Source organism: Saccopteryx bilineata, chromosome 3, assembly GCF_036850765.1.
Source record: "Saccopteryx bilineata isolate mSacBil1 chromosome 3, mSacBil1_pri_phased_curated, whole genome shotgun sequence".
Taxonomy (NCBI): Eukaryota; Metazoa; Chordata; class Mammalia; order Chiroptera; family Emballonuridae; genus Saccopteryx; species Saccopteryx bilineata.
Window position 1 is genome coordinate 301,615,619 of NC_089492.1, and position 14,097 is coordinate 301,629,715.

The window sequence follows — 14,097 nt, forward strand, 5'->3', positions numbered from 1 at the left end:
TATGTCACCTTACAACACAACGATCCCTGTATCTCGAGGAAGAACCCTCACGTCCGGGCAGAGGTGGCTAGTACCTGCACAGCCTCTTACAAATAATGGCAGTTGCATCAGTACAAAATCCTCACTTGCCTATGTCAACGCGCTCTTACCTGTAAAGGACGCCTCCATCGGGATAACAGCCTCTCCCGCTTAAAAACAACAACAGAAACCTGTATAAGGACACAGCTTCCAAACGCCAACTCTCCTCCGAGTGTATAGACCACTCATACCAGCATTCCCGGATGAGGACCCCTCACAATGGCGTGCGACCCCTCCCACCGCAGAACCCACGCGCTCCTCCAGGTGTTGAAGAACCGCCCCGGAGGAGCCCCTCTGTGTGCGTAAGGGTCCCCTGCCCCTCACTGTTCCCTTGGCAGCTCACAGCCTCCACCTGCGTTGAGTCACACAGGAGCCCACCAGGCCACACTGACATACCGGCAAGTGGAGACGCTTGAGGGGAGGACTCTGCAACTTTGACGCCACCACCTAGGCACTTAGAGTTTGAGCTAAAACTAAGGTGCCCCAGAATCTGGCCCAGGGGTCCCCCACCCTGTGGAGCAGGGCTAGGTTTTGCCACTTGGGGTCTCCACCCTAGGCGTTTCTTGTGGGGGCAGACCAGATGGGCATCAGGAAGAAGAGGAGGTTAGTACTCCACCTAGCTCATTCCAATATTTTGTTCTAGATGCATGAGGAAGGGTTGGGGGTCGTTGCTCATGCCATTACTACAGAGAAAAATCATGGTGGAGGTGGTGGTGGTGTTTATGGTCATGATAATGATGATAATGAGAATGGTGATGGGGAGGTGATGATGATGGTGATGATGATGATGGTGATGGTGGTGATGATAATGATAGTGATGGTGATGATGGTGAGGATTATGGTAATGATGATGATGGTGATGATATGGTGAGGATTATGGTGATGATGGTGATGATTATGGTGATGATTATGGTGATGATGATTATTATGGTGAAGATTATGGTGATGATGGTGATGAGGATGGTGATGGTGATGATGGTGATTATGATGGTGATGTTGGTGGTGTTGATGGTGATGATGATGGTGAGGATGATGGTGATGGTGATGATAGTAATTATGCTGCTGATGAGATGATGATGGTGATGGTGATGAGGATGGTGATGGTGATGATGGTGATTATGATGGTGATGTTGGTGGTGTTGATGGTGATGATGATGGTGAGGATGATGGTGATGGTGATGATAGTAATTATGCTGCTGATGAGATGATGATGGTGATGGTGATGATGGAGATAAGGGAGAGTGAGGATAGCTGTGCCCGCGGGCGCACACACACACCACTCCCTTTCAATCCTCTCAGGAAAATGAATCTCCTTTTTTCTTGTTTCATTCTGGCTCCTTCTCTCATGTCCAGCTCTCTGTCTCTCACACAAGGTTTGCATCCCATGCCTGTGTTCTGGTATCTTCAGAGAATCGCCCAAGATATTCATCCTCATGTACAGGAGACCTGACATGCTGTCTGGCAGAGATTTGCTGGCTTGGCCTTCTCCTGATCTAGTTCCCCGGGCCAGTTTCTCCTGGGGAAGACAGATGGTTATTCCAGGGTGGTCTCCAAGCCCTTATTTCTAGAATTTTTGGCCGAATAACATTCCAATAGCATTTCAAATTCTATAGGTGACAATTTGAGACTCGGGTATCTGACAACCTCCCTCCAACCTCAGTGCAGGATGGCTCAGAGCTATTTAATTCCAGCCAATGCTTGCCATATGGGAAGAGGGACACAGTAGTGCCAGATGTTCCAAGTTTCCAAGAGAAGACAAAAACTGGATATTTTTAAAAGCAAAATCCCTCAGCTTTTAAATGTTAAAATTAATTCAAATTAAAAAAATATCGTGTGGGCCAAATAAAACCTGTCTGTGGGTTGGAGCTAGCTGGTTTGTAAGCTCTGGTCCAGCCAGACGCTGAGCAGCATTGCACAGAAGGGGTGAACAGAGGAAGAGGAGCCCCCAAAGAGGCTGAGAAGGAGCAGCCAGGGAGGTGGGAGGGGAGCCAGAGAGGCAGCATGCCACCTCCTTCAGGAAGGCACCCTGACCAGTCTCTCTTGATGGAAGACAGGGGCAGGTCTTGGCTCAAGGGCTCAGCATGGATAATCATGACAAAAAATCTGGTGTGAGTGCATATGTTATAAGTACATTTTGATCATATTCTAGGACATACAAAGGTAACCTGTAGTGGCAAAATATTCAGAATGGTGCTTACGGGCTAAGGGGGCTTTTCTGTATCTTGATGAGGTGTTTGGTCATACAGTGGTCTGCCTTTATTGTCCACTTAAGGTCTGTGCACTTCATGGCAAATTGTATCTCAAAAGAAAAATAAGAACCCTGGTTAATGATACTCATGCTTAAGTATTGGCGGGAAGTGTAGCGGTGTCTGTGGTTTCCTTGGGAATGAACCAACAAATAAAAGAAGATGGATTGACAGAAGGATGCTTATGTAATAAAGGAAAATATCAATGGTAGAATCTAGGTGTTGGGTCCCTAGGTATTCACTGTAATGTTCTTTATTTTCCCCCAGCTTTATTGAGATATACCTGTATGTAACACTGTGTCAGTTTAAGGGGTACAATGTGATGATCTGATACGTATATAAGTTGAAAAATAATCGTCACAAAAAAGATTAGTTACCATGTACATCGCCTCACATGGTTACCTTTTGTGTGTGGTGAGAACTATCAAAATCTATTCCCTTAGCAACTTTCAAGTACGCAACACAGTATTGGTAATGCTAGTCACCGTGCTGATGTAACAGCCCCCCAGAACTTATCCATTTAATAACCGGGAGCTTGTACCCTTTCGACCACCTTCACCCATTCAGTTCCCCGCCCCCACCCCTGGTAACCATCAATCTGTCCTCTGTTTCTAGAAGTTTGTCTGTTTTAGATGTCACATATGAGATCATATACAATATTTGTCTTTCTCTGTCAAACATTTCACTTACTGTAGCACCCTCCTGGTCCATCCATATTGCCACAAATGGCAAGATTTCCTTCTTTTTATAGCTGAGTAGTATTTCATATTGTGCACATCTCATTTTTTATCTATTCACCCATCAATGGACACTTAGTTTGTTTTCATACTTTGGCGATTGCAAATTCTGCTGCAGTGAACATGGGGTGTTGATATCTCTTTGGGATAATGATTTTAATTTGTTTGGGTGAATCCCTAAAAGTAGTATTGCTGGGTCCTAGGCTGTTCCACAGTGTTTACATACAGATATATCTAAATTCCATTTAAAAATTTTTAATGAACTTCCATACTGTTTTCCACAGTGACCATGCCAATCTGCATTCCCACCAACAGTGCACGAGGGTTCCATTTTCTCCACAGCCTCAGCAAAACATGTCAATGTTGATTTATGGATGAAAGCCATTCTGACAGGTGTGAGGTAGCATCCCACTGTAGTTCTAATTTGCATTTCTCTAATGGTTAGTAACACTGAACACCTTTTTGTATGTCTGTTGGCCATCTTGTATGTCTTTGGAGAAGTGTCTATTCAGGTCCTCTGCTCATTTCATAATTAGATTATTTGTTTTCTTTTCACTGTAATTGTCTTTTAATGTTTTTGTATCTTTAAAAAATTTCACAATAAAATATTGAGGAAAAAGGGGCAGGGTATAATTAGACAAAATATGTAGAGTAGTCCAATAAAGCCGCATTGGAGCAGAAGCCAAATATGAAAGACTTATCTATGGGTCCAAAATGACTCAAAGACTTGATTGGCTGAAGTGATCAGTGGAAGAGAACAGACAAAGCTCCCCTGCAGAAGAATTCCAAATAATTTTTGTGGTTCTTCTGTCCTCAAGGACATGGAGAACAACTCCCTGTTACCTCAGGCTAGGGCTGAGTACAGTGTGTCCATAAAGTCACAGTGCACTTTTGACCAGTCACAGGAAAGCAACAAAAGATGACAGAAATGTGAAATCTGCACCAAATAAAAGGAAAACTCTCCCAGTTTCATACTTATTCAGTGCAGTTTGATGTGGGCTCACACACAGATTTTTTAGGGCTCCTTAGGGTAGCTATCCCATATAGCCTCTACAGACTCGTCACTGACTGATGGCCTACCAGAACGGGGTTTCTCCACCAAACTGCCGGTTTTCTTCAACTGCTTATCCCACCGAGTAATGTTATTCCTATGTGGTGGCACTTCGTTATAAACGCACTGATATTCACGTTGCACTTTGGTCACGGTTTTGAATTTAGCGAGCCACAGAACACACTGAATTTTCCTCTGTACTGTCCACATCTCGACTGGCATGGCCGTGGGCTGCTCCACTGTATACACGGTGCTACGTCATCATCTGCACATTGTGCACATGCTGCCACATCATCCTACAGCAAGTGGGAGGGTTTTCTTTTTATTTGGTGCAGATTTCACTTTTCTGTCATCTTTTGTTGCTTTCCTGTGGCCGGTCAAAAGTGCACCATGACTTTACGGACACACTGTATAATGATGTCCTTCTAAAAGGGGACAGCATGACAGTGGGGGTGGGGTCAGCAGGGAGGGACTGCACAATTGAGAAACCTAAAAGGCTTCCTCAGCCAGGGGCTCCAGGTTAGCATGCACAGTGGTCAGACAAGTTGACTTTCACACAATGTGGTCTCCTGGAACAAAAGGACATTAGGCAAAAAACCAAGGAGCCTCACCAGGTGGTGGTGCAGTGGATGGGGCGTCGGACTGGAAGGCGGAGGGCCCAGGTTTGAAACCCCGAGGTCACTGGCTTGAGTGTGGGCTCGTCTGGTTTGAGCAAGGCTCAACAGCTTGAGCCCAAGGTCGCTGGCTTGAGCAAGGGGTCACTCGCTCTGCTATAGCCCTCCGGGCAAGGCACATAAGAGAAAGCAATCAGTGAACAACTAAGGTGCCACAATGAAGAATTGAAGCTTCTCATCTCTCTCCCTTCCTGTCTGTCCCTATCTGTCCCTCTCTCTGTCTCTGTCACAAAAAACACACAAACAAAAACAAGGAGACTCAAATAAAACGTGGACTTCAGTTAACACACACGCACCCACACACCGCTTCATGAGTTGCGGCCGATGCACCATGCTCACGTAAGACGTGGGCAGCAGGGGAGATGCTGTCGTATCCTTACAACTTTTCTATAAATTTGAAACTATTCTAAAATAAAAATTTTGACCTAAAAAAAGAAACCTAAGAAAAATAATTTTATTTCAAAATGATAGAATAAAAAAAGGTCTGAGCTCACTGGTGGGAGCAGGAAACCGCTCTCTTCCATCTTACTCCATCTGTCTGAACCCCCTCTGCCCTCCCCTCGGCTATATCAGGAGCGGAGCTTCCAGATTCCCTCGCCACTTGGAGGTTTTCCAACTGTGTTTATTTCAGAGGGCCCAGAGTCCAGCCTGACTTTATATCCAAGCATCCATCTGGTATTCTAGATCCAAGTCACTCCCTTCCTCCTGGGGGTTGGTGGGCTTGAGCTGAGACCCCCCACAGACCAGGAGAGAATAGAGCATGGCACACAGTTGCTGGGCCCACTTTGTCCCTTCTCTGAGGACAAAGGGAATGGAGATGGAGACGCATGTCCCTGGCGCTGTGTGTCATTCCGGGCACTGCTCAGCCAGGTGTGCTGCTGGTATCTCTTTAAGTCATGAGAATCCCTGGACGTCCCCCTCCCCTCTCCCTCAGTCCGCCAAGAATTCCTGCTTTCCTTCTTCTTCTTTGGATCTTCAGCCAAAGGTCCCAGGAACATACCTGTAGTTGTGCAAGTTGGATTTATTACTCATCACAGAGAGAGAGAGAGTGCATCTCCTGGGGGGAAAGGTAATATGTCAAGTAAGTGGGAGCTGTGGGCTGCACTGTGTTCCTCCTACATTATATGCTGAAGTCCTAACTCAGTGGTTCTCAAATTTGTTTTTAACATAATCTAATATCTATTTTTTAAAATTATTTATTTATTTATTCATTTTTAGAGAGGAGAGGGAGAGAAAGAGAGAGAGAGAGAGAGAGAGGAGAGAGACAGAGAGAGAGAAGGGGGGAAGGAGCTGGAAGCATCAACTCCCATATGTGTCTTGACCGGGCAGGCCCAAGGTTTCGAACCGGCGACCTCAGCATTTCCAGGTTGACGCTTTAATCCACTGCACCACCACAGGTCAGGCCGGTTCTCAAATTTTTTGAAGTTGGGGTGCATTTAAAATTCTATATATTTATACAAATTTCTGAGAAATATGTTATAATAATTAAGTCAAATATTAAAGAAAAAAATGAAAAGTCCAAGCATGCTTTTATGGTAATTAAATGAAATAAATATGACAAAATTAAATTAAAAAACATTTTTATGTTATATTTTTTGAGTTATGCTTTTTAGAATTTGTAAAAAGGAGGGGTTAAAAAATGAAAAAATGACAAAATGTTATCTTTTTATATATATAGATACATTCTTAGTAAGATCTAGTTAATTTGTCAGGTCCTGGCGCAAATGTGGTTTTTCATTCTTGTGTTTATGAGATACATGAGACTGATGTGTCCTAGCCATTTCTTCAATGTTTAGGCATATATTTGAAAGGCAAACTCTCATTTCCTCATCAATACATTGAAGAATTCCTCTCTTTTTACTCTTAATTGTGTTGAGTGCAGAACACACCCACCATACATATCATCTTAACTTTACACCAAACAAAGGATAGAAGAAACTTGCCTCCAGTCTCTCCAGGGAACATGGGGGGTAGTGTAAACAATCCAACACCACAGCTTAACAGCCTTTTGCAACCTAATCAGGCAAGTGAGGTGGCGGGGGGGGGGTGTTGGGCAGACGTCAGCTTACAGGCAATTTCCCACATCTCTGTCCCCCAAAATCTAAACTCCAAAAACCCTGTTGTTTTTTTTGGTCCCCAACAGCCACATATTTCTCTGGAATACCATAAGGTGCACCTGGAAATCTTCTAGGGCGCACCAGTGTACCCTGGCACACACTTTGAGAACCATTGTCCTAACTCCTGGGACCTTAAAAGTGACTATATATTTGGAAATAATGGATTTAAAGATGTAATTAAGTTAAAATAAAGTCACTAAGGTAGGCTGTAGTCTAATACAACTAGTGTCCATATAAGAGGATGTTAGGACACAGACACATACAGAGGGAAGATCATGTGAGGACACAGGGGGCAGACGGCTGTCTCCAAGGCAAGGAGAGAGAGAGGCCTCAGACGAAACTGGCCCTGCCTACACCTTCACCTCAAACTTTCACCTTCCAGATCAGAATCGTGAGAAATACATTTGTGTTCCCACTTGGCGATACCTGGTTACAAAAGCCTAAGCAGGCTGATTGGGGGGTGTTTGTTAGAAGCCAGCACAGGATTTGCATTTTCTTTGGTCCTCTTGAACAAGGTCAAGGAAAAGAGCTTGTCTGCACTTGGGCGTCACCAGGAAGCAGAGATGATTCAGGGACTGGGTATCTCGAGAAATCTTACCTCCGGAGGGCAGACTGAACGCTGTACTAGGCAAGGACGCAGCAGGCCCCCTAGAGCGAGACGGGGGACGTTCGCTGTCTGTGTCCCGCATAGGGGCCGGGGATGCTCCGTGAGATGATTCACGTCCACCAGGGACACCCTGGAATGGTTGTGTCATGCCTTTTCTGCACATCTGCTGTCCTCTTCTTTCCTGCTGGAAGCCACCTGGCCACCAGGTACAGCATGTGTTTCCTCTTCTCCTTCCCTCTTGGGCCCCCCTGACTGCTGCTTCTGGCTGCTGTGACATTGGCAGAGGTGATAGGCACAGCTCCTAGGCTTGGCCCATCCCTCTGGCCATCGCATTAGCATCCTGAATGGCCGTGGACAACCCACTCGCCCAGGCGCCCCTGCAGCCGGCCTGACATGAGGGATAGAAACTTGGTGCCAAAGCTTTGAAGTGAGAGTTTTCCATTTCAGGGCCACCATGTCCCTCACATGCTCTCTGTCGCTGTCCTGCCATGACCCTCCTCGCTCCCGCTCCCCATGATATATCCTGGGACCCTCTCCTCCAGGCAGCCCTCCAGGGTTTCTCATATCCAGGTAGCTCCTGGAGCGTCAGACCTGCTTCTGCCATGTGCTTGCTGTGACAGGTGCTCAGCTTTCTGTCCCTCCTTCCGATCTGTACCCTCAAACTCTAGGGACCCACTTCTTTTTCTCTCATAGCTTCAGCTCAGCGCTCTGGAGGCACCAAGCTGATTTAAAATATAGATTTTATTATTATCTAGGGACAGCAAAGCCGACCAATCAGGAAGGAAGTGGTTTGTTATACTCATAAATGATTCAGGTGGGAGTGCCCTCTCTTCTTGGCTGGCAGTTGACCACATATACGAGAGAGAGAGAGAGAGAGAGAATCAGAAGGGCCTCCAGACATTCCCAGATGGCCGTATTTGGGACCCCTCTATTATTCCCACTGATTGTGTCACTCCACAGCAATTAGCCTTCAGATTCCAGGAACTCTGCTATAATTACCCAGCTGGTTGTGCAAGCTCCTGCTGCAATTTTCCATCTGGTTCCTAACACTATTCCACAGTCCCTTAGCTGGTTCCAGGGACTTCACACCATCCCGTGACTGCATAATCCCAGGCTAATTCCTAGCCCCACTCCTGCCATCCCGACATAATGATCTGGACTTTGATAGAAATCCATTCATAATTACCTGATTGATTTGTTTTATTTATTAAGGAGGGCGCTACTGAGGCCTCCAGTATTTCAGCCCTTTTCCTGGGCACCAGGGACAGGGATGGAATCCTGATTCCATCTTGCGCTCAAAAAGCGCACAAGCTGTTGAGTAAAGAGGAGAGAAGTTAGGACATTTATCACCCAGAGAAACAACGCAGCCAGTGCAGACCATGGTGGGAGCCCAGAGGGAGCACGTCAGGGTCTCCACATCCAGCTGTGGAGGTTGTGCACCGAAGCAGTGCTGGGGTCTCCTTCCCGCAAGCTCCATTTCCAACAGAGCTCCCCCAAGCCCCCGGAAACTTTGAGTGTGGGGAGCCTTGTGAGACCTCCAGGCCAGGCACCGAGGGGTCAGGCAGGTACAGGTCTAGGGTAGTCTTCTTTCAAAGAGGGAGAGAATGGCCGGAGATGTTCAAAAGCTGACGGAATGATGCCACCCCTGCTGGGGAAAAGGTCCCAGCTTTCTAGGCTTTCTAGTGGAGACAAATGGATTATGTTGATAGCATCCTATTCATCTCTGCAAAAATATAAGCTCCTCGAGGGAAGAGATCTTCTTGTCTGTCTGGTTTGCAGATGGATCTCAAGAGGTTCCAGCCGTGTCCGGCCCAGAGTAGGTCAGTAAACAGTTATGGAATGCTAAAATGAATTTGTCAGGTGAAAAAGCATTCTTTTTCCTTCAATTTAGGAGAGACTCTCCATGGCGGCCACTAGAGGGCGTGCAGGATACATGGTAATATTTTGTAGCCCCCAGGTGAGTGTCCAGGACAGAGGTCAGGTGACCGTGGGTGACCACAAACTTTCTTCTCGGTGATCCTCTACCTCCCCACCTGTAGCGTGGAGATGACAATACCTGAAATGGACTGAGGTGAAGAAGAAAGTGGACAATGCACGCACGTGAAGGTGAATTTACAAAGGGTTGAAACTCATTACATCGTTCACATTCAACATGTTCAGGGTTTAAAAAACTAATGTTATTATACCTCAAGAAATCTCTTTTAAAAATACATAAAATATAAAATTACACGAAACAAACTAAAAGCCATTAGGCTAGCACAAGAAGCTCAGACACCCTAATATAATAACAAAATAAGAAAAAAGTTTTCAGTCCTGGCCAGTTGGCTCAGTGGTAGAGCATCGGCCCAGTGTGTGGATGTCCTGGGTTCAATACCCAATCGGGGCACACAGGAGAAGCGCCCTTCTGCTTCTCCACCCTCCCCCTCTCGCTTCTTTCTCTCTCTTTCTCTTTCCCTCCTGCAGTCATGGCTTGATTGGAGCAAGTTGGACACCAGAGCTGAGGATGGCTCCATGGTCTCCACCTCAGGTGCTAAGAAGAGCTCTGTTGCTGAGCAACAAAGCAATGCCCCAGATGGCCTAGTGGACTTGCTGGGTGGATCCCGGTCCAGGCACATGCGGGAGTCTGTCTCTCTGTCTCTCCTCCTTTCACTGAATAAAAAAAAAAAAGAAAAAAGAAAAAAATTTCATTTCTTTATTTTTTTATATATGGGATGACAGTGGTTAATAAAATAAGGTTTCAAGTGCACAATTCTATGATGCATCATTGGTACACTGCAAAAAAATAAGAAATATGAACGCTGTCACAATGCAGTCATGTGCTTTAGAAAAACTGACTGACTATAGACTTCCCTGTTCCCAGAAAGGGAGTCGTGCTCACAAAGGTCAGCATGTGGCCGTTCAATTGTGTCCGGATAGCAATGAACGTAGAAGGAGTAACCTGAGCTTCGTTAAAATTAAGAAGAGCCAGAGATGAGGAGAAGGGTTCCATGAGGTCACAAGGAAGGGGCCCTGATCTGACAGGACTGGTGTCCTTACAGGAGGAGGGAGAAATGGCAGCTGTCTCTGTGCATGAGCGGGGAGGGATGACCCTGCAAAGACACAGGCTGTCGGCGAGGTAAGGAGAGAGGTGCCAGCCCTGCCGGCACCTTGACCTCGGACATCTAGCCTCCAGGACTGGGAGACATGTCTGTGGTTGAAGCCCCCTCCCCCACCCTAGTCTGTGGTCCTCTGTGATCTGGCACGTCCTAAAGATCAAAGGTCAACCAACACAGATACTGTCTCTGTTTTCAGCTTCTTTTTCGGGGCTGTGACCCGTGAGGGAGCCTCTGAGGTCACATCACTGTCCCTGACTCTCCGATTATCCTCTCCTCTAATGCAGTGGTCCCCAACCTTTTTTGGGCCATGGACTGGTTTAATGTCAGACAATATTTTCACGGACTGGCTTTTAGGGTGGGATGGATAAACGCACCAAAATAAAATTATGCGACCGGTGTAAAAACTATGGTATTTTTAAATATAATTGTCGAACTTACGAGACAAGTGTCAAGAGTGAGTCTTAGACGGATGTAACAGAGGGAATCTGGTAATTAAAAAAAAAATAAAACATCATTCAGACTTAAATATAAATAAAATGGAAATAATGTAAGTTATTTATTCTTTCTCTGCGGATCGGTACCAAATGGCCACGGACCGGTACCGGTCCGCGGCCCAGGGGTTGGGGACCACTGCTCTAATGGGCTGTCACCGAGCTCTTTCTGGTGTAAGAACCATGCTTAGATCATCAATATGTTGCTGCCCTCTGTGGCCAGACTGTCCCAATCACGGTCAATTTTGGTGACCTCCATGAAATTACTTTGAAGACCTGTGTTAATTTCCTATGTCTACTGTAACAAATGACCATGGGCATAGTGGTGTAAAACAGCACAAATTTATTTTCTGACAGGGCTAGAGGCCAAAAGTCTGGCATGGGTCTTGCCCGGCTGAAATCAAGGTGTGGGCAGGGCTGCGTTCCTTCTTGAAGGTCCTAGAGCAGGGTCCATTCCTTGCCTTTTTCAGCGTCTAGAGTGGCCTGTGTTCCTTGGCTCGTGGCCCCATCCTCCCTCTTCATTTGGATTGGTGTCTGACCCTCCTTCCTCCCTCTTTCACTTGTAGGGACCTTTGTGATGACGTTGAACCTACCTGGTTAATCCATGGTCCTGTCGGCATCTCCAGATCACCTGGTTAACAGCTTGAATTCCATCTGCAACCTTAATTCTCCTTTCCTTGCAATGTGACCTATTCACAAGCCCTGGGACTTACGAAGTGGACGTCTCTGGGGTTCCTGTTACTCTTCTTATCGCGATTCATAAACGGAGGTGTGACCTTGACCTTGTCCAGGTGATAGTTCCCCTCTGGGCCCCCATTTCTTCCTCCAAGCTGGACAATAACCATTTCTGGTCATACCAGGTGATTCTGAACACTTAAAATTAAATATGTCACCAACTAGCACTGACCTGGAAATTGCTTAATAAATGCTAACTATTATTGTCATTAATATATTCATCTGACATGCTTGATTAGATGTCCAGCCCCACCTGCAAGCAGACACCACACACACACTGACACACACACACACACACACTGACACACACACACACTGACACACACACACACACACTGACACTGACACACACACACACACACACTGACACACACACACACACACACTGACACACACACACACACACACACACACACTATTTTTCCCTTCTAGCTCCCAAAATTGCATTTGCAGCAATTAATTCTCCAAACTTCATCTTTTCTTTTCAAAAAATGGTCTGAGACCATAAACACTTCCCCCTCAGTGTGACATTTATTGAATTCAACAAGTTTCGATATGACCCACTGTCTTTATTCTCTTCTAAATATGCTGTAACATCTGTGTGATTTTACTCTGTAACTCATGAGGCAGACAGAAATGTTTTCAGTTTCAAAGGTATGTTTTAAAATCTTTTAACTTTTTTTATTTTATCGATTCTAGAGAGAGAGAGAGATGAAGGGAAAAAGAGAGAGAGAGAGAGAGAGAGAAATACTGACTTGTTGTTCCACTTATGGGAGTCCTCAGTTTACGACAGTATTGACATATGACATTTCGGGTTTACGATGCTCCCAAAATAATTTTTAAAAATTGATACATGAGTGTTTTTTGTCTTACGCTATTAGCGTCATACGGACTATGCAGTGGGTGAACTATTTTGGTTAGAAGAAGTCATCAACCTTTCAGACTAGCCTGGAACAATTCTTTAAGAAGGTAGAGAGGCCTGCAACAGATCCTGTACCCTCTATATCAGCTGCTTCTCACGATGAAACACCTGTAGTCCAGGTAGAATCATCTCCAGGATCTCCTTTATGTTCCTTAGGCAATCCTGATTCACCTGCCCCAGTGTCTCCAGCACATTCTGCAGGTTCTCCTACCTCTCCAGCTTCCTCCTCCCAGTAGGTCACTCTCTCCCACCTTGCACTGCCCCTTCCAGTGTGCAAGCCAACCACAGAAATAAAGGGAGGGAATTTTTTTTACACTCATTTTTTGGTCATTTTTTTCTATTACTACACTACAGTACAGTATATTTATGTCTTTTTCCTTTTTCAATGGCTTAGTTGTGTTTTTATATTCTAGATTACGATTTTACAACTGTGTTAGGATAGGTAAGTGACTGAGGCTAGGATGTGTTTCGACTTAGACCAAAAATTTGGGTTACGTCACTGTCGGAGGAACAGAACTGTGTCATAACCCGAGGACCCCCTGTATTTACACAGTCATTGGTTGACTCTTGTATGTACCCTCACTGGGGATCCAATCCACAACCTTGGCATATCGGCATGACACTCCAACTAACTGGCCTTGTCTTTCAATCTTCTAATTTTTTATTTTTGATACCATTTTTGGAATCAGAGAATATGATTTATAGTAGAAAAAATGTGTGGACTATTTTGAGATCTCCTTGGTAGATTAATAAGTTAATTTTTGTAGATACTTTGTATGTTCTTGAAAGATCATTGATTCTCTGATAGTGCTGTTTTGTGCACATAAATATAACAGTAACAATAATAATAAGACTCAGATTAAACATCGATGTTCGAGCCCTTACTGTGTCAGGCCCTGCCTGAGCATTTTTAAACATATTCACTCATTGAATATCCACAAGAGCTCTAAGAGCTAGAAGCCATTACATTTTTGTATTATTTCACAGAGGAAGAAGCAGAGGCTCAAGATTTATTAACTTGCTCAAAGTTACAGAGTTTGTAAGCAGCAGAGCCAGGATTCAAATAGAGAAATCTGGTTTTTAGAATTGTGTTTAATAACGTACTAGGTGCGTCCTTATACTTTGTATATTCTGCATGGATCTATTTAATAGCTTATCATTCAAAAGTATTTATTGACTATCTATGGTATGCCTGGGGCTTTTTTTAGGTTCAGGGACACAATAGGAAACACCACAGGGGAAAAATTATCTATACACCTTATGGGGAGACAGACAGCAAAGGATATTGGTAAGTAAAATATATAACAAGGTTAGCAGTGCATACTGAGAAGTTGCAGAAAGCAG

General features: G+C 45.0%; 1 protein-coding gene across 1 annotated transcript in view; it reads right to left on the minus strand.

Annotated features, from left to right (window-relative positions):
- LOC136331981 (uncharacterized) overlaps positions 1 to 14,097 on the minus strand; it is a 228,248-nt gene that overhangs the window by 61,026 nt on the left and 153,125 nt on the right. The gene's annotated exons all lie outside the window — the stretch shown is intronic.